The sequence below is a fragment of the Mytilus californianus genome, unplaced genomic scaffold (genome assembly GCF_021869535.1).
Source record: "Mytilus californianus isolate M0D057914Y unplaced genomic scaffold, xbMytCali1.0.p SCAF_5, whole genome shotgun sequence".
NCBI classification, from domain to species: domain Eukaryota; kingdom Metazoa; phylum Mollusca; class Bivalvia; order Mytilida; family Mytilidae; genus Mytilus; species Mytilus californianus.
The window spans coordinates 46,969,356-46,996,317 of NW_026262701.1; the positions used below are offsets into that span (position 1 = coordinate 46,969,356).

Below are 26,962 nucleotides of genomic sequence, written 5' to 3' on the forward strand. Positions count from 1 at the left end.
TGTTTTCTTAACAATCATTGTTCAATATTAATATTCAAAAATAAATTTTGTTTACAAGTCCGTTTCCTTTTAAAAATGTTTCAGAAAAATACTGAAACGTTTTTAAAATTAAGTTTATTCAACGAAAAAAAATATCCCAAAACTAAATCGTGACTCAAAATTTCCTATTGAAATTGTTAGATGCCAAATATTTAGGAGAAGATTGTATTTGTACTTTATGTAATGGTGGTGATATTGGAGACGCGATTCAATATATCATAGCAAGGATTTGTACAAATCCTTGATTATAGAATGTTCGGCAATAGACGAAAGTAGACAAACCCTATTTAAACGGGGTTTTGATCTCCAAGGACGCCACATTTTACATCGAATAAGATCTATATTTTTTAACGTTTTCAAATGAAATAACTTTAATTGAAAATTTCCCGACTATGTGAAGATTTCTTATATTTCTAAATGGCTTCAATTATTACATACAAAACGAAAAAAATAACTTTTTTTTGTAAAAACAATATTCATGTATTATTATAATTATTCCAAGGAAACGCTTTTTTTTGTTTGTTTGCAAAGTTTACTTGTACGTGTTAATAACCATCACCAATCAGTCCTAATTATTAAAGATCTAATCAAAATGATGATTGGTATTGAATATGATCATCGGTCATGCATGACGTATCCCAAATAACTTCTTTAATGTTGGTTTTATTTTATCAAAACCAAAATTATAAGATCAAAAATTAAATTATCTATCGAATGTATACCCTCAACGCTCACTAAAACCAGAAGTCCATTACTAGACGTAAAACATATATACATGTCCTGAGTGACTTTTTATGTCCTGTCTGCACTCAGGAGATCCTGAGCGGTTTTCAGACGTACCGTTAATTTATAGGCATATATTTGAAGCTGTTCTTAATTATGTACATTATCTATAGGTATACATGTATCAGACAAAAAGACTTTCCAATGAACTTAGTTCTAATTATCTTAGGTCCTAGTCACAGGCACTTGTCTCAGAAAAAAAATTTCCTATATACTTTGAATGTTATATTAAGGTATATAGGAAACAAAATTCTGAGACAAGTGCCTGTGGTCCTAGTGTGAAATAAATCCACTGGGAATTGGCCTTTTTAAACACAACTATATACACGTTTTCTCAAGGGTTTGTACATGTAAAGTGAAATTATGTTTACCCAATGCGTAGTTACATAAGTTTATTTGCTACTTTTTTCTTCTTTATTTTATATAAATGATTTTTTTTTTTAATTTTAACATTTTTTTCTACGAAAAATTTGTAGTGTTGCAATAGGGAATGGACACAGATACTTAACTACATTTAACGAAAGAAATTTTGTGTAATGTCATCAATCTGTATTACACATAGACATGATGTTCTCTAGAAAACTATGGTATTTCTAATACGTTATACACACCCCAGGGTACACGCACTGTCGTAATGGAAAATTACTGCATGCTTTAATTACCTGTAATCAGCCATGTAACAAATCAGTTGACTGACCATGTCATTACAGTTTAAAAAGTTTTTCCTCAGATCAAAACGGAATATTCATTTTAACTTAAAATTTAAAACTTTAAAAAAGTATACTTTGACATAATTATGAAGTAAAAGAATTTAACAATTTTAATAATCGGATTTTTCCAAAGATTAAGATACAATTATATTTATTATTCTGGGACTGACAGATATATATCACAGGCACTTGTCTCAGAATTTTATTTCCTATATACCTTTATTAAAGTATATAGGATTTTTTTTTCTGAGACAAGTGCCTGTGAGACATATACATGCATAAGTCCCAGACATATATAATTGTAAATCAAAATGATTTACCTAATTACTGGGAAATAATATAATGTTTCAGTTATGTTGATGTCACAAATACACATGAATTATTTGATGATGCATGCTGGAATGTCTTATGTAAATGCATGACGGTGACCACATATATATATATATATCCATTTACTGATTCTATAATTTCTTGAGGAGAAAAAAAATCAGGAGGGAAGTCAGAGGGAAGTGAAACAAATATTTTAAGCTTTTATTAAAAATTGTTGGGAAAACAATAAAATACGACCCTGAGTTTTGAAAAAAAAGTTAATGATTGGTCTTGATTTTTTTTTTTAATAAAGATAGAAACAATTTTTTTGTCCCAAGAAAAAAAACAATGCCCCCTTTTTAGCCACACCGACGAATGGAGAATTCCAAATAAGGTCACAAGGTCACATTTTAAAACTTTTTCAGTCGCCTAGTCTCAAAAAGCAATTTTGACTGGCATTGTTTTTAGTCGAATTATATTTTTGCAGGTCAGGTTGCAAAGTGGCAGGTCGGATTTGACTATGTTAAAAAATATCCGAAAAAACGTTGAATCAAACGATATGAACCTACGCAGTTTTATAGGGGAGGGCACTTCAATACTTAATTGATAGGGGGTGTCGCTGGGGCTCTGTTACCCCACCCTTTTCATATAATTTAGATCTTAAAAATGTATACCTTTTCATATATTGCGTAGGTAAAATTGTAACCTTTTCCCATATTGATTGGGTTTCATGGGGTGTGTTGGAAAAGTGGAATATTTAAGGCTAAGATTCTGTGTGTAATATTTACTTACGGCGAGACTTTCGGCTGTGAAAAAATGACAGGGCTTTTCATATACAAGTAATTGGAGCTTTATCGACCTTATCATATATTTCTGATAGTTTTCCCATGCACCTATTCCCATATTTTCAAGCAGGAAAAAGTGACATATTCCAGCGGCACGTTTTATCATCTTGTATATAGGAAGTGCCCCCCCCCCCCCCCGAGTAAAATACACAAATGTACCTTAATTCAGGAGCACAGTCTGTCTTTACCGTAAATAACTCCGAGATTAATATGTAAGTTTACTTTGCTAATCGATGTTCCTGTAATTCAGTGAATCTTTTCACAAAAAATCTTACGACTAAAATTGATCGTAAGATATACTGAAATGTGTATGACTTACGAGTATTTTTACTCTAAAGATTTTTTTGTGAAAAGAGCCGCAGATTTATATTTATTTGTGAGACCCCCGTCACTATTTATATTCACTCAAAGAAAGGGGTTCTCCGTTACTGGGAAAATCTTATCTGATTCAGGATCAATTTATCGGTTACACTCCCCTATCACCAGTGATTCTTTGTTGTAAGCTGACATTCTGAAAAAAGGTATACTGTTGACTATCAGTTTGCACGATTAGTTACAGATGTCGACTCGGACTACTGCAAAAGACAATAATTCAGTTCACTGATTTAGATTGAATAGTGGTTCGGTTAATCCCCTCTTCCCCAAACAAGTAAGAATTAGGTTTCATCTTTGGTAGTCCAAATAATTATGACGTCTTGCAAGGCTATTTTAATTTTTTTTTCTATCTATCCATCTTCATATTTCCGCACTCAGTCACAACTTTGACTATTACGTGCCCAGAAAAAAGTTAAAATAGCCTTGCAAGACGTCATAATTATTTGGACTAATCTTTTGGCAAATATGGTCGTACCACAGGGGTTTGTTACAATTTGCCGGGTTTTCTATCCTTACGAATCCTGAAAAACTAACCAGGCCAGGTGATAAAAAATCTGTCTCCCCTTTTTATTCCACCAGAATATCAAAAGGTTGTCTCCTTACACCTACATGACAAAAATATATATACAAATATGGTATCATTGCCAATGTGACGGCTCTTCAACAGAAACTAAAGATGTAGAAGTTTTAACAACTATGAGGGGCCTGATAGGGGGGGGGGGGGGGGTCTCATCACGATTCACAAGTTGATTTTTTTGTCAATCACGATTCACAGAAAATAAATTTCCATGATCATGGATCACGAAAATATAAAGAAAAAAAAAATCTGTAGAAAACCGGATCACGATAGCGAAAATGCGCCGATCACGAAGAACGAAAATAACCCATCAGACCCCTCAACTATATAGGTCACGTACAGATTTCAACAATGGGCTAAAAAGCCAAACTGCGTAATAAGCTACAAAAGGCCAAAATAGATAGACAATATCTGACAAGGGTAGAAATGTCCAGAATGTTGAAAAAAAAATCTACTGTCCATTTTAAATCTTGGGTAAACTCCTTATATTATACTGCCTGGTCTGGTGGTAGTGTGTTCACCTCAAGTGCAGAAGGTTGTTTATTTTGAACCCAACCGGGTAAAACCAAAGACTTTAAAGTTGGTATTTGCTGCTTCTCCCTTAAGCACGCAGTATTATTAAGGTGTAAGAGCAAATACTGGTTTGTTCAGAGTCAGAATAATGTGTCAAGGTAAGGTGACATGTCTCTCTGAGATTACTAGTGTAAGAGATAAATTAGTCCTGGTAAAAATAATGAAAATTGTCTGGTCAGACAAATATAACTAGTATTAAAAGTCCATGGATACAGAATTTACTAGTATATTTAGTCCGATGTCAGTAATTTATGTCCCCAGACTAATTTTCCTAGTCCATGACATACTATTCTGAGGTAAAAATGTCCAGTTTTTCTAATACTGTATGCATCATGTCAAGTATATTTGGTGTATGAAAATTTTAAGGATATATGTTTGTCTGGCATGTTTTATTCGACCTTGACCTCATTTTTATGGTTCATTGCTCAATGTTATTTTTTTTGTTTTTTGGTCACTTTTTCTATTTCCTTATTTTCAAATTAGCAATAGGTCAAGTTCTACTGTATTTGGTGTATGGAATGATTGTACAATGTAAGGTGCATATGTCTTACTGAGAAGTTTCATCTTACCTTGACTTTATTTTCATAGTACATTGGACAATGTTTAGTTTTTGTGGTTTGATCTATTTTTCGGATACTGTTAGCAATAAGGCCCCTACATTTGGTGAATGGAATGATTGTAAGATGCACATGTCTGTCTGGCATGTTTTATATGACCTTGACCTCATTTTCATGGTTCATTGGTCAATGAAAAGTTTGCATTGTTTTGTCAGTTTATCATATGCTTTAAGCAACAGGTAAATTATATTTGGTGGATGTAACGATTGTAAGGTGTGCATGTCTGTCTGGCAGATTCATATAACCATGACCGCATTTTATGGTTCTTTGGTCAATGCTAAGTTTTCTTGGTTTTTAGCTCACCGGGGCCCGAAGGTCCCCCTGTGAGCTTATGCCATCACTTGGTGTCCGTCGTCTTCGTCTGTTGTCGTCGTCGTAAACTATTTCAAAAATCTTCTCCTCTGAAACTACTGGGCTAAATACCTTCAAACTTTAACTAAATGTTCCTTAGGGTATCTAGTTTATAAATTGTATCCGAAGTTTTGATCCATCGACAAACATGGTCGCCATGGCTAAAAATAGAACATAGGGGTCAAATGCAGTTTTTGGCTTATATCTCAAAAACTAAAGCTTTTAGAGGAAATCTGACATGGGGTAAAATTTGTTCAATTGGTCAAGATCTATCAGCTCTGAAATTTTCAGACGAATCGAACAACCCATTGTTGGGTTGCTGCCACCGAATTGGTAGTTTTAACAAAATTTGGCAGTTTTTTGTTATTATTTTGAATATTATTATAGATATATATAAACTGTAAGCAGCAATAATGTTCAGCAAAGTAAGATCTACAAAAAAGTTTATATGATCATAATTGTAAATTGACCCCTTTAGGAGTTATTGCCCTTTAAAGACAATTTTACACAATTTGTTCATCAAGTTTGCTAACATTTAAAAATCTTCTCCTCTGAAACTACTGGGCCAATTACCTTCAAACTTTAACTAAATGTTCCTTAGGGTATCTTGTTTATAAATTGTATCTGAAGTTTGTATCCAGCGACAAACATGGCCGCCATGGCTAAAAATAGAACATAAGGGTCAAATGCAGTTTTTGGCTTATATCTCAAAAACTAAATCTTTTAGAGCAAATGTGACATGGGGTAAAATTGTTTAATTGGTCAAGATCTATCGGCCCTGAAATTATCAGACGAATCGAACAACCCATTGTTGGGTTGCTGCCACCGAATTGGTAATTTTAACAAAATTTTGCAGTTTTTTGTTATTATTTTGAATATTACTATAGATATATGTAAACTGTAAGCAGAAATAATGTTCAGCAAAGTAAGATCTACAAAAAAGTTAATATGACCAAAATTGTCAATTGACCCCTTAAGGAGTTATTTCTCTTTAAAGACAATTTTACACAATTTGTTCATCAAGTTTGCTAACATTTAAAAATCTTCTTCTCTGAAACTACTGGGCCAATTACCTTCAAACTTTAACTAAACATGCTAAATGTTCCTTAGGGTATCTTGTTTATAAATTGTATCCGAAGTTTGTATCCATCAACAAACATGGCCGCTATGGCTAAAAATAGAACATAAGGGTCAAATGTAGTTTTTGGCTTATATCTCAAAAACTAAATCTTTAGAGCAAATGTGACATAGGGTAAAATTGTAAAGTAAGATCTACAAAAAAGTTAATATGACCAAAATTGTCAATTGACCCCTTAAGGAGTTATTGCCCTTTAAAGACAATTTTACACAATTTGTTCATCAAGTTTGCTTACATTTAAAAATCTTCTCCTCTCCTCTGTAATACAGGTGAGCGATTCAGGCTCTTGAGAGCCTCTTGTTTCATTTTATCAGATATTATAAGCATATGTCTACTTGTTGGTGTATGGAATGACTGCAAGGTGTCATATAAAAATAAGAAGATGTCTGTCTGCCAAGGTTAATATTACTGTGACCTCATTTTCATAGAATATTGATAATATTAAACAGCAAAAATGATGAGCAAGACAAGATATACAAATGATCCAAAATTGTCAGTTGCCTACTAGTACTAATTATGTGATAGTAGTTATTGTCATTAAATGATAATGTTTACCCTTTTATGTGTAGGGCAAGGACATTAAAGATAAAGGGAAACTATAAACAAAAGAAATTATCAACAAAAATAGATTTATAGACGTCAACAAAGCCTAAATGGTAAGTCCACTTCTATAAAAGTTATTGCCCTTGAATAATGATTATTATGAAAATAAGATGTGGTATGATAAATAAGAAAACTATCCACCAGAGTTCAATTAAGTGGATGTAAGCAATGCAATTACTTATTAGAGGCCAATGATGACCTGTAAATAATGAGAAAACCCATACCCTATACATGATATAGTCATCTATAAAAGACACCACAAACGAAATTTGGAACAAAACATCAATTCAAACTTCAAATATACCAGACTAATTTATAAAAAAAAAAACAAGTTATGAAAAAACAAATATGACGAACGTGAACCAACATCAACCACTGAACTATGTACAGGCTCCTGATTTTGGACAGGCAAAATATGGCAGGGTTGATATAAAGATAAGAAGCGGTATGATAGCCAGTGAGACTTTTCTCCAATACAGATTAAATGACATTAAATTTAACAAAATTAGTTCACTGTACAGCCTTCGGCAATGAGCAAACCCTATACTTCATAGCAAGGGTCCGGAAACGGTCATATATGCCAGACATGACCGATTTGGAAACTGAAAAGACCGAAATGATTTATTGGGATTTAGGTCTTTTTTTTTTTTTTTACAGAAATAATTTCGGTCATTTCATTGAGATCAGGGTTTTATCGGTCGCCATTTTGAACTTATTTTTGTTTTCAGGTCATTAAGAAAAATAGATTTGTTTGAGACAAAATAAAAATTTTATTGATTTGTGTTAGTGATTTAATAATATTTATCATTAGTCTGTTGTTTATTCTATAATGTAAGTGAAAACAATGTACTGGACTCTGTCGAGTCACAGCGTGGGGTAAGTCTGGGTTCAAGCCACTAGGTTTGTTTACATAGTAATTATCACCACTTGAGGATAGTAATCAATGTCCAGGAAGTTTGAATTCGGCTTGGGTGTCGTTATTGTCTTGATTAAAGCCATAAAGGCCATGTACACAAATCTCACCTGTAAACACCTGTTAAGCAATAAAAACAATATGGCGATTTGCTGTGCATCAAATTTAACGTTTTAACCATTCTGACCTAGATTTTCCCAAAAAGATATTATTTTATTCATTAAAGAAGTCAAATAACACTGTTGACTCGAGAATCTGTCCATTTTTATCCAAATAAAACATATAATCCATTTATAATCGATCAGCTGATTTGGTCAACGTTTGTTAAATATAGATTTATGTTTACTGAGTTTGCGCATGGAAAATGGGGATCAACATGGGTTAATTGATGATCTTATTTGAAAGATCGATTTTACTGTTAACTTTTCGGTAGGAAATGGCAGATCAGAGACCTATATTGTATTATATGTCTCTGGGAAGATAAAGATATTAATAGATTTACAAAAGTGGTAAAGCGTATAATTTATAGGAATGCAGAATTAAAAAAAAATGTTTAAAAAAGGAATTAAAACTAAATAACGTAATTTAGATTTGAAGCCATACAGCCTATTTAAGAAATATACTCAGCGAATGAACAATCTCGATTTCTTTTTGTTTTTTTTGCACTTCCGATTTTTTGAAACCATCTTACTCACAGAATGTAATGGGCGTTATCCTTTCTTTTGTTTTGCTGGCTAAACTTCCGATTTTTACCCAAGTGAAGCCATACATTCTCTCTGGACTGTATTACAATGCAATTGTTTTTCATTGAACTGTTGTAATTGTGTACAAACTTCTGTTCAGATAAATAATTTATTTATTTAAAATCATGAATTTTATTATTAAATTCAATTGTTATCACTATACCAGACTTGAGTTATTTATTCAAAGAAAAGTTGAATCATAGTTTCCCCTTTTTGATTCTCTTATCGTAAACCAGGTGAATACACATTATCTTGTTGTGTATTAGGTAATCACTTACACTCATCCAAACAGCAGCAATTTGAACAATACAAACGATATCTTGTACATGCAATAAGAAACTCAACACAGTTTATTAATTGGTTTACATAACTTTATTTCAAAATGATGAAACATGCCGTAATTATTCCTCTTTTAATTTATGCAAATTTAAAGGGTTATGCATACGACCTCAGTGATGCAATACACAACAACAAAACGTCTCCTCGTGTAGTTTCTAACTCAGAGACATCACTGTTACTGTTAGATCAGGGTACAGTTACACTTGTTTGACCCAATACTTCACAAAAAAGGACTTTACTTGTCCATGTGCAAGACTTGTCACCCTCAGAAAAATGCATTATTGGCATCACGATATTATTACATCACAAAAAAAAATGACCGAAATGACTTGGGAAAATTTCCGGATCCTTGCTTCATAGTAATCTATAAAAGGCCATGAAATAACAAATGTAAAACAATTTAAAAAGGGCATGGTGTCTATCCATGCTAAACATGCTTGAGGGAAACACCACAAAGGCGAAAGCTAAGTGCCTGATTTTTGCACAAAACAAAAAACAAATATGATATATAGCAACAATTGACAACCACTGAATAACAGGCCCCTGACTTGGGACAGCCACTTACACAATGTGACATGGTTTAACATGTTTGCTGGCGCCAAATCCTCCTCTAATTAAGGACAGTGGTGTAAGTGTCAGTTCATTTAAATATAAAAACTATAAAATCAGTTGAAAAGGGCTATTTTCTGCTCTTTGGTCAGGTTATTTTGATACATTCCCGTTTTCATTTTCAATTTTATTAACTCATTAGAATGCAACAAAGCAGAAAAACAGCTACCAAAAACACAGACCGGATGTGGCTGGAAATTTATTCTTTCCCTTTAACAAAAAAGACTCAACATACAGATCTATCAGTACTCACAGTTACTGACAGCTAATTCAAAGCAAATATCAACTAATAAAATAAACATTTTGTGAGCACCCAACCCACCCCTAACCTGGGACAGTGGTTTTAATAACTGCACAACATTTGAACAAACTGTAAACATTTGTTGCAATTGGCTTAACTCAAAAGACTGCAACAAGGCACAAAAAACAACTAATATGAAAACCATAGACACAAAGCACTGAAATAAGAGTTCTTACAATTTTAAATATTCAAATGAAAGTTTTATCAAAATGTACGTAAACATGATAAAATAGCCATTTTATTGCTGTATTTCTCTTCATTTATAATTTTTGAGTTTTGTGTATTTGTAGGTCAGACATCTTGGTTTTCATGATCATCATTCAACAAGTCAATACTGAACAGAAAACTTAAAGTTGATATTTTTCTACATAGTGTGACTTTTTTATTAATTTGAAATGGAATGTGTTTTTTTCCTACATAAGAAAGAGGAAATTTCATCATAATGACTATAAACAAAAAGGCGTCATAACATCATGATCATAGATGCACAAGAACTTAATCATGTAAATGCAACAACGTAATTATCAATTGAAAGAAGGGAGGATTGAAAAAATATATTAGTATTTCGTTGTCCAAATGAACTTGCTTTGTCCACTCATTTAAATCGCTCCATCCAATAAAGATGTACGGAGGAAGATTTTTGAAGAACAGATTGCAAAAGAGGTTTTGTCTTAGAATTGTAGGAATATTCTAGTGGATGAAATAATTTATTTACTTGACTCTTATATAGTGGACTGAATAATTGTACATAGCAAGCTGAAACAAGAAAAACTAAAACTTAACAGGAAAAGTGTTTATTTTATAAATTTGCAAATATAACGTAATATTATGAACACCACAAAGGTATAAGATTCAAATCGTTTGCATTTTCATGTATTGCAATGGAACTATAACAAAGAAAACTTTAACTCATGAAAAAAGTAAACTATTAACTGTGCTTTGTCAATTTATTCAGTCAGAATATGAAATATTTTTTTCAGTTCTATTTTTCATAATAAAACAAACAAGACAAAGATTTCAAATCAATATTTTTTTCTTTTATTAAGACATGTCATCATTTTATTTCAGTTAAAGGATTTTATTTTTTGACTTTAAATAGTCTTATACTTTCCAAAATAATAATAATAATCTTTATTGACATATAAACAAATTAAAAACATGTTTGTGACAAAATGAAAAAAACCAAAATACACTCATACATGTCATATATTTATTATAAACTTTTTACTACCAAACAGAATTCATTGTAACATACACATTACTGTATATTTATAATTTGAATTCCATAGGATTTTATTTTGTCCCATGGGATATTAAAAATCCCATGGGATAATTATAGTCCCATGGGATTTTTTTTGTCCCATGGGACAACAAATATCCCATGGGACTACAATTATCCCATGGGACCAAAAAAAAATCCTATGGGATAATGGTCAATCCCATGGGATTTGCCCTATCCCATGGGATATTGAAAATCCCATGTTTTTCTAAATCAAATTACAAAATATATATAATAATAACAGTAGAAAAGCAATGAAATTATTGAATCCCATGTAATTCCGCACATTTTGGTTATATACACGACATTGTAGGTCTAAGGAGAGGCGGCGGCGGATTTGCAAATGAGTGTTTTGCAAATTAAAAGTGTCCAGTGTTGTGTGTTTAACATCGATCAGGTGAATCAGACCCTTTTCAATTGATTTTTCGGCTGGCTCTAATGTTGTACTTTTACATCAATTGCCCAAATTAAGAGGAGAAAGACCCATATCAAAACATGTTCAACCCTGCCACTTTGTTTTTATCGGTCCCTACGCTAGGAGCCTGTAGCCTTGTTCTGGGTATGAAGAGCTATCTTATTGGTAATCATACCATATATTAGTATTATAACAATCTAACGTTGCGCTCACACACCAAATCACAAGTTTCATATTGTGACTGCCGTTTGATTTCTTACAATTTCGACATGTAGACCTTTTACAAATGGAACCTAAATGTCTCTTTTGTGTATGTGGAGATGATTCTTCTGTTTCATTTATGATTTCTTCATTTCTTATTTCCTTTATGTATTTTTGATTAGTTTCCACATTAAATGCATACAACATGAATATATTTAAGATCTTCTTTGAGGTTACCGACGAGCATTAGTCTATACAAAGTTAAACAGATTGATAATTTTGTCAACTTCTTTTTTGTTTTCAATATTATTCTTTTTTTCATATTTCATTAAAGCTGTGTACAAATCTTTAAAGGATACAGCTTTCTCATTAGAAGCCCAAAATACTATAAATAATAGGTTGAAGGTTACCTATTGAATAAACATACATGTATGTATAAATTACAATTTACAATTTCCCGGAAATATAACAGTGCTTTTCCGTATATCAATAAGCTACTGTAAACTATAATAATACTATAGGGTTATTGGGAAATATTTTTACAATTTGTTAGTATATAACTTTTTATTTGATTACAGCCATACAGCCGTAGAAATCAAAGAATTACAAATTTTATAAAATATCTTTTTCGTGTTATTATAAATACTGTTTGTTTTTTGTATCCTACCAAATGGCAAAATTTGGGGGTGCTTTGCTTATTTGCCTAACGGCCATATTGTCTTATCATGACGGCAGCCATTACAATAGGATTATACATGCCCCTAAAATAAAAATTCATATATGCCAATTCCTAAGTTGAATCAACAATTTGTAAGCATATAGGTGAATTGTAAAAATAATGTGCCTCCTGTTCATGTACAAATGAAAATAAAATTGAGAATGGAAATGGGGAATATGTCAAAGAGACAACAACCCGACCAAAGAGCATATAACAGCCGAAGGCCACCAATGGATCTTCAACGCAGCGAGAAATCCCGCACCCTGAGGTGGGCCTCAGCTGGCCTCTAAATAAAAATGTGTGTATAGTCTACTTTGACAACTTTCGGCCTTTTCAGTTTAAAAATCGGAAGCGTAACCGTAGTATAATTGCTGCATAAAATAACGAAAAATCGTAAAAAAGCAAGATTCAGAACAGAAATAAAAATACAAGATGATATTGTTCATGATTTGTCCGCATATAGAGAAACACCTTGCAGGTTAAATTTTCAGGTTAGGGAACGACCATTTAACTCCAAGGGGGGTTATGGTTTTTTCCTAAAAAATATTATAATCCTCAATTTGATGGAAAATAATATTGTGGTCAAGCAGATGACAACAAAAAATATTCTGAATCCAGATTTTCCCCATACCTTATAGTGTTAAAATTTGAAAAAAATAATTTGATTGATAGCGTCCAAAAACTAACAAAATTGTTCGTGCTTTGCGCAAAAAAAAATTCTGACTCAGACAAACACCCCCCCCCCCCCCCCAACACCCCCCCCTACTCCCCCTTGAAGTTAAATGGTTGCTCCCTTATAAAACTTTTATGGTACCTGCTTTCTTAAGTTTTGACCAAATTCTTTTAAAAATATGATGATTTTATCCTTATCATTTCGTAAATAGTCAAATTCTAAGCATTTTTCCTTAGAGTTACACAACATATTTGTAAATATCCGCCAAAGGAAGTTTTCAAACACACGTTAGTTTTAGATCCAAGACGGAGAAAGACCAGATTTCCGCAAATTTAATATATTTTATTTTTTCAATCTACAACTAAGGGAAGTAATTTAATCAAAAGGGCCAAAGTCACGTGGTGCAAATCATATGAATAAAGTATCTATGATTTTTCCATATGCTTTTATTCTATAAACTGCTAAAAGCCATTGACAAAGGTATAAAGAAAGCACTATAATAAACATACAATGAAATTGTAATATTGAGATGGAAAACCATTATGACGCTCTAACTTCAAATTGCACAGTTTTAGTGCACTATGACGTAATTGTGTATAAGGGTATGTTCTAAACTAGAACCGCTAGAGGCTATAAAGACACACATATCTAACAATAAAAAAACAAATAAAAGTCAAGAGCGTAAGAACTTTTTCACAATGAACACATTACATACTACATATAAACAAATATTTTTCGATAACTTGGATAACAAGTCAGGAATATGGTAGTTGTTTTTCGCTTGTTCCGTGGATTGATAGCTTTTGGTTATGTCGGTTTTTAAAGACTTCCTGTTTTTTAATTTGCCTTGGTGTTCGGTATTTTTGTTATACTTTTTTTTCTTCTTGTTGAAAACTACAAAAACTAATGGTCAAACTATCCAAACAAAGAGTGATCATGATACATTTAATCAAAGGATATTTTCATAAAAAGACTTGGTAGTGTGGACGTGATTTTACCGAATAATCGTATAAATTACAGTTGGTATAAACGAGTTTACAAGTTTCGTTAAAAGTCATTACAAGGAACATTGAACAAGTATCCTAAAATGCTAAAGGCGCAGAAATAAACGAGAAAACCCTTAAACCTTTAGTAGTTTATTTTAGCTTTTAACTGTGGTACATGTTATTAGATTTAACAAATATAAAGAAAAATGATATTACATAATGATAATGCATGCATCACCCGTATCGCAGATCCACACTTAGTCAAAGTTAACGTCAAATTAGGTAATAGGACACAATCGTTAAATTTACAAATCAAACGTCTGTATTCAATTTGTAGTCCAGTGAATATAAGATTTGACCTGAAAGAAATTTGCAACAGAAACTATTTTTGATGCTTTAGAAAGAAAAATGTAGAAGTAAGATATTAAAAATTTTCTAAAATGTGATGACTGGAAAATTGTAATTTACATTAAATATAATTGAAATGTATGTCAACAAAGGCATCCATACAGTGCAAAGGGAAGTAACTACATTCGTTGCTCATTAGTTTTCATCAGCTAGTAGACATAATTTAGTACAAACGGTGGGTAAAAACTCTTTCTCCTTCATTTTTATTTTTATTCAATACTGCAAAGTGATTAGCAAACTATTTATAAGTCATTATTTATCTTTATCAAAGGAATGTGCAGTGTGACCTAATTACCATTGTTGCTATAATTTGTTCCTTTATTTTAAATTCTTTAATCATTTAATTGTTAAATCTTACCCCAAATATTTATTATCCCGAAATTTATAATTAAAACCATCCATTAAAAGAAACAAACATATGATATAAATTGAAGAAGAACATTTTATTTCTACCGTGTATGTTGTCGGTAGTTTTATCTATGGAAAGCCATTAGGGCTATACATATGAATTGAATTATACAATGTTTTATTTTAAGAGTATACTTATTTCGTCTGAGGGAACACATGATCACAATGATCATTAAGGATTGGATGTAGAAGTCTTATGTTTGAAAACAAATATTGATAAATAGATATATGTGACGAAAAAGAGAGGACGGTCGAGTAACTGGGGGAACTAGAAATGCCTGAACCTGACGACGACGAATGAAAGTGATGGCAATTTCCTAATACTCCTGTGGTACTCCGCTTTCTCTCAGATTGATCCTCCAAGTATTGTTAAGTTTCATGAATCAGGTAGCGTTATACTGAGAATGTTCCTGGTCACATAAATTATAAGTGGATCCTTGAGTAGTGTATAACTAAAAGATACTCGAAGTCAATGATAAGTTCAACTTGTATTAAAAAGACATGTGGAATATACGCAATTTAACAATGCATAGTAAACGGACGGTATTACAATAAATTCACCCTACAGACTACAAAACTCTTGACTTCTTACTGACTAAAATAATGCCTAACACTTCTTACTGACTAAAATAATGCCTAACCCCCCCTATTTATACTCCCCCAATTAACCTGAATAACCATAAAACACTTAACTCCCTTAACCAATGAAAAAGTGACACATAAACTGGTAGGGCTAGTAGAGCACCTGGTAGGGCACTACAGCTCCAGTGGTAGGGCTGGTAGGGCACTTGGTAGGGCTCTGCAAACTAGGTCAACAAAACAGGAAATGTCTATCATTGATAGTTAAATTACATTTATGAAACAAAGAACAACCTTTAAAAACAGTGGGCTAACTAATTATAACTGACAAACTTATATATGAATGATGAAACTTGTTAACCCCACCTTAAAAAGAGCAAAGTAAATGATAACACTATTGCTATAACTGTAAATACATACAAATACATATAAAATCTTTAAATAAAAGGAGAATACCAAAATACAATATTCATTACACAGCCCCCCTCTTAGCCCTGAACTTCCACTGTTCAGCAAGAAAATTGACACAATAAAAATGAATATGATACCTGATAATAATAATTAAAAAAAAGATATGTGAGATAGCTATAGGATCGAGTATTAACATATGATTTTGGCACGTTTAACATTATATAATCATGATAATTATAACAAAAATATTTATCTCTTGTTAACTTCCAAATAAAAATTATTTATACATTTAGTACGGAACACTTTTTGGCATTATGTTTCTCTCTCTCTCTCAAAAAATGAAAATGAAATTAATGAAATATGTAAAATATGGTACCGTTATAAGATAAAGGTGAATAAGTTAGCACCGGAATGGTAATTTAAAAAAATGTAATACTTAACACACTCATATAAAATACATAATTCTGTTCCTCTAAACACAACAAAATAAATGGAATGTGTACTCACGTTATACTATTTGTATACGTGTAAATAAAACAGTAAAGCTATATAAAAAAAAACACGGGACGGTATAAATCTCCTTATACGACTAGAAATAAAGTTATATATGGCACATATATAGACTTAGGACACCAACCATAGGGACCTAGGCACCATGAGAATCAAAATATGTGTTAAGCATCATTGACGCACCAAAAAGGGCATTCAATGTACCAAAACTTCAACAAAAACAAAAATAGATCTAGAAAAACATGATAAACCCTTTTTTTTACATGTATACTTTCATGTACAGGTACAAAACAAGGTACAAGTAAGATATAAAAAGTTCCATATAAAATTAAAAAAAACTGTCATAAAAAAAACATCCATGCATATATAACAAACAAAATAAGTCTTTAGCTACTCTACAGGTTTAACCACCACTTCCGTTCTGCGTAATGCTTCCGCATGTTCACATAGTTCTTCTTCCATATGGCGTATGAAGCCAAGCCAATCAAAACTTCTTGGGTCGTAATGTGTGGATGTGGCAAAATTATGTTTACAGACGAGACTCCATCCCTGCTTGATCGGATTGTTATAAGGGATAAATTCACAATTTCTACACTGTCAATGTGTGAATCTCCTATTTCATCTGGATCACTGGTTGTGGTACATGTATCTGAATCAGAGTTATAAACGTCATCCGGCTCTAGGGTATTGCTTCCTGAAGCACCGTGACCGACACCCTCCTGTGCCGACTCCATATCAAACTCAGAGGCATCCTCCTGCAGAACCACCTCATCCACAGACTCGGGGACCTCAGGGACTTCTGGACTGCTGGGCCCAGGCACATTATCCTCTTCAGCTCTCTTTAACTTCTTTTCCTGTGGCCCTCAAGTTTCAATGTTCTCCCTAGAGGTATAACCCAGGTAAGCTTCTCTGGACAGATCCCTAGCTTCGTCCATTGTTTTTTAATGAGTACTCTGGAGGTGAATAAGTAGATATTCCCTTCGAAAAAATATACGATCGCAATTTGGTTCGTTGCACCCAACATATCTCACATAACTGTTATGTACGGCATTTATATGCCTTTTTAAGTTCCTCCGACTAGCATACTTTGTGTCACAAAAGCTACAAATAACTTCTGGCATTTCGTCTAAAGTATCAATATCCAAACATCTTTTAGGTCTGGTAATCGTTCTGGTTCTCGTGTTGTTTGTTGATGCGGAAATGGTCATGTGGTTTCTAATTCGCGCGCTTGGTCGGGCTGGTCGGGTACCTGATTCCGGGATTCCCAAATTAGTCGGGCATGTATCTGAACAGTTTTCGCCATCGCTTGTCGAAACCGGTATTATTTCAGGCGGACATATTTTTTCTCCTCCAATAATTCTTGGTAGATTTTCACTCACAGAACTATTTTCATCATCGACATCAGCTGTAAATTTGGCTAAATCCGGGAATCCAACAGGGTGTTGCTCGGGAACATCGGGCATATCAGGACGGGCGTTTTGTTGATTAAACCAAACCATTTTTTTAGATCCCAAATACGGTTTTAAAATATCACCATGAACAGTTCACTTTAAACGTAATGTCACTAAGCTTTCAGTTATTATCCAAGGTCCAGTCCAATGACGAGCAATTTTGAGCTTAATTCCTGGAACATTTTTCTTTTGGTTTCTCCACACGTAGTCTCCGACGTTATAGACGACTGGTCGAACCTTAGCATCAAAAATATTTTTCTGCCTCTCAGCAGCAGACTTTAAATTATTACGGGCTAACTCATGTGCTTCCCTTAATTTATGTTCAAGTTTATTAACATACTCAGAAATAAAGTTTCCTTCTTCATTGTCATCCGAGACAGTCTCAGTCATTAAATTTAATGGAAACGACATCTCCCGACCGTAGATCATGCGGTGAGGTGTAATACCAGTGCTTTCGTGGGGTGTTGCGTTATAAGCCATAACAATATAGTCTAAATGTTCATCCCAATCTTTTTGGTGTTTCTTAATATACTTCGAAAGTATATCATTGACGGTTTATTCATTCTTTCAATCGGATCTTGGGTGAAGGGGTGTCGTTCTAGTTTTATTTATTTCTAATAACTGACATAACTCTCTGAAAACAGCACTCTCATATTGTCGACCTTGGTCAGAGTGAATTTCAACCGGGCAACCGTATCTCTTTACCCATGCCCTAAATAAAATATCCGCAACGGTTTCTGCTCGCATATCAGGCATGGCATAAATTTCTGTTAATTTCGAAAAATAATCCCCTATTACCAAAATGTACTTATTCTTATTAATCGATGTAGGAAAAGGGCCAGCAATGTCACTCGCTATCCGTTCGAATGGGGCACCAACTACGTACGACTTCATCTGATGACGTTTCTTGGCCATCGGGCTATTGCGATCTCCGCATAATTCAGCTCTGCTGTATATATAACTTAATGGATCCCTGCATATCTCGCCCTTAGAAGGGAGATAGCTTCGCCTTTTCGTAAGTTTTCTTTATTCCTAAAAGTGCACCCGTTCGAGCATCGTGTAAATACCAGAGAATAGGATCTACTAACGACTCGGGCACGCAAATCTTCCATCGGGCCTGTTTGGCCATTTCAACCCATTTCAAACACAATACATTATTTCTAATTTCCAAAAGCTCCCATTTGGCTAACCAAAATTTTAAATTCAAACCATAACCGCAAATTTCTTCCCAGGTGGGCTTCTCGATTTTATCTAACTTAAAGTTCAAAATTTTCCCTAAAATAACATCAGCTTCTTATCGGGCTCTTACTGCCTCTAAACTCAGATCTATATTTGGCATCGGCTTTTGCTCGGCGATTTTTGGTCTGTTGCTCTTTCGTCCCCTCCTAACTAAAGGAGATTCTCCTGAATCAGGATCGACTACTACATCTGTATTGTTATTTCCTACACGGTCAAAGCTTGGTCTCGTGTGATCGTCATGACTATCTGAGTTTTCAGAAACTACGTCTATGCTTTTCTTATCGCCCTCTTTCATATATTTAATTTCTGTTTCGATCGGACCCTCGTAGCCATAACCCCAAGGCATCTCACATTGTTTACAAAATTCTCCATTATCAGTTACTAGCCGCGACATCGCATCTGCGTTCCCATGGCGCACTCCTGGCCTGTGCTCAATTTTCATGTGAAACTGGCTCAGTTGCTGAATCCACCGATGTATCTGCCGATCGGGCTCCCGAAAATTCTGAAGCCACGTCAGGGACCCATAATCGGTTCTTATACGGAACGGACGTCCTAAAAGATAATGTTTAAAATACTTGGTAAAATAAACAACAGCGAGCATTTCCCTCCTTGTCACGCAATAGTTGCGTTCCGACTTATCCAAGCACCTACTACCGTACGCAATTACTCTCTCTTTCCCGTCCTGAATTTGGGATAAAACGGCTCCAATGGCATAGGCGCTGGCGTCAGTATCCAGTATAAAATCGGACCCGTCAGCCTGCGGAAATCCCAATATAGGTGCCGAAATTAACCTACTTTTCAGTGCTAGGAAAGCAGCTTCTGCATCTTTGTTCCAAGCAAATTTCTGGTTTTTCTTTGTAAGGTCAAACAGAGGCTTCGCAATTTTCGAAAAGTCCTTCACATATTTCCTATAGTAGGAAGCTAAACAAAGGAAACTACGAACTTGTGTCACTGTCGCAGGTCGTTTCATATTCTTAACTGCAACTACTTTAGCTGGGTCTGTCTTAACCCCTTCAGTGGATACAATATGCCCCAAAAAGGATATTTCTTTTTGCAACATGTGACACTTCGTCGGCTTTAACTTCAGACCTGCTTCTGTTAGTCGACCAAAAACTTTCTGATGATTGGAAAGGTGTTCTTGGAACGATTGGCCAAATACTACTATATCATCGAGATATAATACGGCAACTCGCCATTGTAACTTATACAAGGTATTTTCTATAATTCTTTCAAAAGTACTAGCCGCATTACAGAGACCAAACGGCATAGTCGTAAACTGGTACAGCCCTCCTCTAGGGGTAGCAAAGGTAGTCTTCTGTTTATCTTCCTCTACCATTGGCACTTGATGGTAGGCCATGTCTAGATCCAGCGAGGAAAACCACTCAGCCCCTCCTAGAGTATCTAAATTTTCGTCTATCCGTGTTAGGGGATAGGCGTCCTTTATGGTCTTTTCATTCAGTTTTCGGTAATCTACGCACATCCGCCAACACCCATCTTTCTTCTGTACCATCACAACTTGTGATGACCACGGGCTTTCGGATTTTTCAATAAGACCTTTCTGTTCTAACGTCTTTACTTCATCCTCCAATGCCTGCCTCTTGTACATGGGGATCCTCCTAGGTGGTTCTCTAATGGGCTTATCGTCTCTAAGTTTTATTTTGTAAGTGCCCATATTGGTCCGACCAACCTCACCCGGTTGGGCAAAACATTCCTGATTGGCACCTAGAAAATTCTTAAACAATTCCACTTGTTTTTCATCTAAATTCCTACAACCAATCTCAAACATTGGACGCAGGTGCTCAGGTATATTGCCTGTGCTCCTTGAAGCATCCACTTCAACCTCACAAATGTTCGACATTTCATTCATATCTATAACCGGCCCGACTCGACACACGGGCGTAAAAAATGCCAGGTGTGTATGCCTATATACAATAACATCTGAAGAACCAGGGTTATACACTCGGGTATAAACCACTCCATCCGCTGAATCAACTAAAGTTTTTGCCAACGCCAGACCAAGCCGCTCCAGAAAAGGGCGATCGGGCGTCAAGATACCCAAGGAACTGGATGCACTACGATATTTAGCAGCCTTGTTCGTTAATCCCGACTTGATTACAGCTTCATGTCTCGGCGGTACCATAACAGTCTCCAATGCTATAACTCTCCTAGACCTTGCCTCTTTCGACCCTTCCAAAGGTATTCTCTTACCTTTAATAACAAAATTGGACTCGTCATGATCCCAGGTACAACGATGAGTCGAGATGAAATCCTCTCCTATTAAGTTGTTTCTCACTCCTCCAACAATAACCTCATGTTCGAAAACATTCTCCCCAAACGTTATCATCATCTCCGCTTTACCAAGACACCTCAGTAGTTGTCCATTAGCAGCTACAAAATGACTATCAACTGGGCTTAACATGGGTTTGTCCAATATTAAGTCAAACGTTTCATTGGTAATGAAAGTACTCATGGCACCAGTATCTATTTTCCATTCGACTGTCGTGCCCTCGATCTGTCCTTTCACAACCATATTAGCAATTCCTCTTACTTTAACTTTTGGGGTAGGACTATCAATAGGAGTTCCAGTTTCCCTCGACGTCTCAACTGCATGACCGTCACTGCTACTCGTTTCTTTTACAATAACCTCCGAATCTTCTTTAAACTTCACCTTTCTCCTCTTCCTCCATCTTTTCTTTACTTTTACATCAACTTCTTTATTAGGCCTCCTTTGGGTTACCGATATTTGGCCCTCAGTATCTGTCACATCTAGTTTAACGGACTCGGCTCGGCTCCAACGGACAATGGTGCCGGCTCTTGTTTTCCGCCTCCATTGTCTGTTTGGCTTCTACCAAACTGTGGGGCACCTCCCCTACCTCTCATAAAGCCTCGATTAAAGGGTTTCCCTCGGGACCCCCTACCAGTATTATTCCAATGATATCTTCCTCGGCTGACACCTCTATTATATTCATAATCATTTGTTTGCTCAGTAGAACCCGCCCTTGGAGGTTCACTGGCATCTATCATCATATTATCTCTATGTCTCACTTCATATATAGGCCTATTAACAGGCTTATCTTTAACTAAATCCTTTTCTCCTACTCTTAGACATTCCTCTTGCATTGCATTTATAACTGCTTCTTGCAAATTTTTAGGCCTTGTCCTTTTAACGGCCAGGCGAAAGTCCTCAGACTGACCAAACTTGTCCAGAAAAGCTTTCACAGCATTTTCTTCAACTATATCAGGATTCCCCGGGTAAGCTCTCCTGCATAGATCTTCAAGCGCCTGTCCAAAATCTCGCAAGGACTCTTTATTCCGCCTTCTCCTCATCTTAGCTTCGGCTATATACTTCTCCTTCATGGCTGTATGGCCAAACCTTTCCTCCATCTTTTGCCTCAACCTCGTATAATCTCGCTGAAGTACCAATGGCAACCCGTATGCAATAGTTTCGGCTTGTCCTCTAAGAGTGCTGAGAAGTACCCGTCCTGATTTTTCAGGATCCCAAGAATTGAGCTCGGCGATGTTCTCGAAATACTGCAGAAATTCATTCCAGACGTCTTCGTTGACTCCAGAGAATGTTCTACGAACAGGGTATTCTGGTTGATATGATGATCCGGAACGTGGGATACTAGCTGCCATATAAGATGGAGCCGAAACATCCCGGTGTGACACCAGCGAAGGAACACACCGCTCACGCTCTGCCACATCGTTCGCATTCACCACCATTTCAGCTCCATCTGCACATTGTGAGGGCTTCGACTGCCTAAATAAAGGAATCGAGGCACCAATAGTACAATCTTCTCTGTCGCATGGTTGATCACGGTTTTCACTAACGCATTGATCCCCATTTAAATCAGGGAAAATACCATCCTCAGCATACATCAAGTCGGACATATGGCGTTCACCGTTTTTACAAGAGCGCCAAAAAATCTTGATGCCTACCGTCGAAACAAGGAGCCCAATAATCATAAAAAGACCAGTCATTACATATTCCTGGGACCGTCGGACAACCTTATTCTCCGGAAAATACACCCACACAAAAACTACACAGCCACTGCATACAACAAGAAGGCAAATCCATACGGACCAAAACCAACCCCAACTACATTTGGTCTCCAAACCATTGACCGCACCAACAACTTCCGTACTCTGGTAGCTCCTGGGTGATGAATGCATAAACTTCCGAATAATCGGGTCGCCTGCCTTCTTCCCAGAGTGTGCATCCAGAGGAGTCATGGGGAATGGTGAAACCTCAACTCCCGAGTCTGCAGGTGAAAATAATCTAGATCTACAGTTATCTTGTCTTACCTCAACGGACCTTGGAGCCCGAGTAGATGACCTACGTATAATCCTTGGAGTTTCCATAACAATAAATCCAAGAGAAAAATATCACAACTGAATGTCATTAAAGTTATCAAAGTCACTCAATAAAAATCCCACCGCTGCCACCAATGTGACGAAAAAGAGAGGACGGTCGAGTAACTGGGGGAACTAGAAATGCCTGAACCTGACGACGACGAATGAAAGTGATGGCAATTTCCTAATACTCCTGTGGTACTCCGCTTTCTCTCAGGTTGATCTTCCAAGTATTGTTAAGTTTCATGAATCAGGTAGCGTTATACTGCGAATGTTCCTGGTCACATAAATTATAAGTGGATCCTTGAGTAGTGTATAACTAAAAGATACTCGAAGTCACTGATAAGTTCAACTTGTATTAAAAAGACATGTGGAATATACGCAATTTAACAATGCATAGTAAACGGACGGTATTACAATAAATTCACCCTACAGACTACAAAACTCTTGACTTCTTACTGACTAAAATAATGCCTAACCCCCCTATTTATACTCCCCCAATTAACCTGAATAATCATAAAACACTTAACTCCCTTAACCAATGAAAAAGTGACACATAAACTGGTAGGGCTAGTAGGGCACCTGGTAGGGCACTACAGCTCCAGTGGTAGGGCTGGTAGGGCACCTGGTAGGGCTCTGCAAACTAGGTCAACAAAACAGGAAATGTCTGTCATTGATAGTTAAATTACATTTATGAAACAAAGAACAACCTTTAAAAACAGTGGGCTGACTAATTATAACTGACAAACTTATATATGAATGATGAAACTTGTTAACCCCACGTTAAAAGGGCAAAGTAAATGATAACACTATTGCTATAACTGTAAATACATACAAATACATATAAAATCTTTAAAAAAAAAGGAGAATACCAAAATATAATATTCATTACATATATTTAATAATGTTTTTTTTTTCATCGTAACATTTTTACGTCGGCAAAATTGGCGGCATGGAAGCATGAATTTCCTCCTTACCTGACGCATGACAACGACAGTAAAGATGGATTAACAAGAAACTCATATTCAGCTAAGTTAATTTTATGTTATATTTTTAAACATTTTAAAAGAAACATATCCAATATTTTAAGATTAGTTATACAAATACCTTATTAATATAGTTAAAACGTTAAGTATACCTACAGTATATATACTTGTAGATGATAGCATGCTAATATTTTACTTATATTTACCTGAAAGTCCTAGCATCCTATTTTTGGAACCTATATTAACCTGCATATGCTAGAATTCTAGTTTAGCGTTTTTGCATGATAATGATTGTTTGCTCAAATAATGTTAGATACAATTTTTCAGATCGTAATTTCCAGTGATGGGCAGATGCATAATATGCAATGATAACTTAGACAATGACAAACCGACCGTCTTACTTCGGGATAAAGGCAGCAGTAGAATAAATAAAGCAAGCAGAGAACATGGTGTAACCATTTTGGTACAACCAAGACAATATTTTATCAGGAATGCAGGAGAGTGTACTGCAATTTAAAAGCCATTGACAGTGGTAAAAAGAAGACAGACATAGAAAACAGCACAGGTCCACAAAATTAACGAATTCAAGCATTATTCAGATTTGCAGACCACTGTCTTTTCTGTGGACAAGAAGCTAAGATTTTTTAGGAGAAAAAAGGTCTAATTATGTTTAAGTCAGAACAGAAGACTTTCAAACAACCGTTGAGACCATGTGTAATGGATAGGGTGATAAATGGGCTACACAGATTAATGGAAGGTGTGAACTTGCTCGTGATTTGCATGCTGCTGATGTCATTTACCACCAGACATGCAATGTCAATTTCAGGACAAACACACATGTCCCACAGGCAATTTCACCGCCAGCAAAAAACGGAAATATGCCATTCGCGGACGACCTAATGCATTTGATGAATATTTTCTTGAAGTTGCAAAATATTAACAAGAAAATGATAATGAGCAAATTATTGTTTCTGATCTTGTTTCTAAAATGTCTGATATATGTGGCAATGGAACATGTAGTAGTGTCCACATGACAAATAAATTAAAGGAAAATTTTGGTTGACTATTGTGATACTGAGTTAAATGGAAAAAACTAATGTTGTCACATTTGGAAGCACAGCTAAAAAAAATTCTGCAACTCCAACTGAACAAGACACAGAAGCTGAAAAAAAAACCATCATCTCAACTGCAGCCAGACTTATTAAGAGTGATATCCAGTCAATAGAATCTTCTGAACTGTTTTATGCATCTTCATCTGATGTTTATTTAGCAGAGTGTAACTTGTCGTACATTCCAGAAAGTTTGAGACTTTTTCTCAAAGCAACATTGAGCGAGAAAGATGTAAATTTTAAGATATCTGCAGTTGGTCAAGCACTTTTTAAGCAGCAAGGCCTCGCGTTAATATGTGTCCAGTGCAGATTAGTCCTGGAATACAAATGCACCATAATTTTATACGACCGCAAAAAAATTTTTGTGGTCGTATATTGGTATGACGTTGGCGTCGTCGTCGTCGTCGTCGTCGTCGTCGTCGTCCGACGTCGTCCGAAGACACATTGGTTTTCGCACTCTAACTTTAGTTTAAGTGAATGGATCTCTATGAAATTTTACCACAAGGTTCAATACCACAAAAGGAAGGTTGGGATTGATTTTGGGGGTTATGGTACCAAGAGTAAAGGAATTAGGGGCCAAAAATAAGCAACTTCCAGACATAACTTGTGTGTTAGTGTATGGATCTCTCTGACATTGTACCACAAGGTTCCATATCACAAAAGGAATGCTGGGATTGATTTTGGGGGTAATTGCCTCAAATTTTAGGAATTAGGGGGCAAAAAAGGGGCAAAAAACAAGCATTTTTCTAGTTTAATGACAATAACTTGTGTGTAAGTGTATGGATCTTTCTGAAATTGTACTACAAGGTTCCATATCACAAAGGGAAAGCTGGAATTGAGTTTGGGGGTAACTGCCGAAACGTTTAGGAATTGGGGGCCAAAAAGGGGCCAAAAATAAGCATTTTTCTAGTTTCCAGACAATAACTTGTGTTCAAGTGTATGGATCTCTCTGAAATTGTACTGCAAGGTACCATACCACAAAGGGAAGGCTGGAATTGATGATGGGGGTAATTGCCTCAATATTTTAGGAATTAGGGGCCAAAAAGGGGCAAAAAACAAGCATTTTTCTAGTTTCAGGACAATAACTTGTGTGTAAGTGTATGGATCTCTCTGAAATTGTACTGCAAGGTACCATACCACAAAGGGAAGGCTGGGATTGATGATGGGGGTAATTGCCTCAATATTTTAGGAATTTGGGGCCAAAAAGGGTCCAAAAAACACATTTTTCTAGTTTCTAGACAATAACTTGTGTTCAAGTGTATGGATCTCTCTGAAATTGTACTGCAAGGTACCATACCTTAAAGGGAAGGCTGGGATTGAGTTTGGGGGTGATGAATCGTAAGGGGGTTCAAAAAATTGGGGGGGGGATTTTTTTTTTTCCTTTTTTTTTCTTTTTTTCCTTTTTTTTTTC

General features: G+C 35.3%; 1 protein-coding gene and 1 long non-coding RNA gene across 2 annotated transcripts in view; both read left to right on the forward strand.

The window, feature by feature from the left end:
- Positions 1-3,052: 3,052 nt before the first annotated feature.
- LOC127702359 (uncharacterized) lies at positions 3,053-10,871 on the forward strand. Its single transcript, XR_007982383.1, has 3 exons — positions 3,053-3,207; positions 6,887-6,973; positions 10,116-10,871. It is a non-coding gene; the product is annotated as an uncharacterized LOC127702359 (long non-coding RNA).
- A 3,740-nt stretch (positions 10,872-14,611) lies between these two features.
- Positions 14,612-26,962, forward strand: part of LOC127702355 (protein unc-93 homolog A-like) — a 34,374-nt gene continuing 22,023 nt past the window's right edge. Inside the window, exon 1 of the mRNA XM_052206504.1 lies at positions 14,612-14,680. The gene's annotated coding sequence lies outside the window, so the exon portion shown is untranslated. The remainder of the gene's footprint in view (positions 14,681-26,962) is intronic.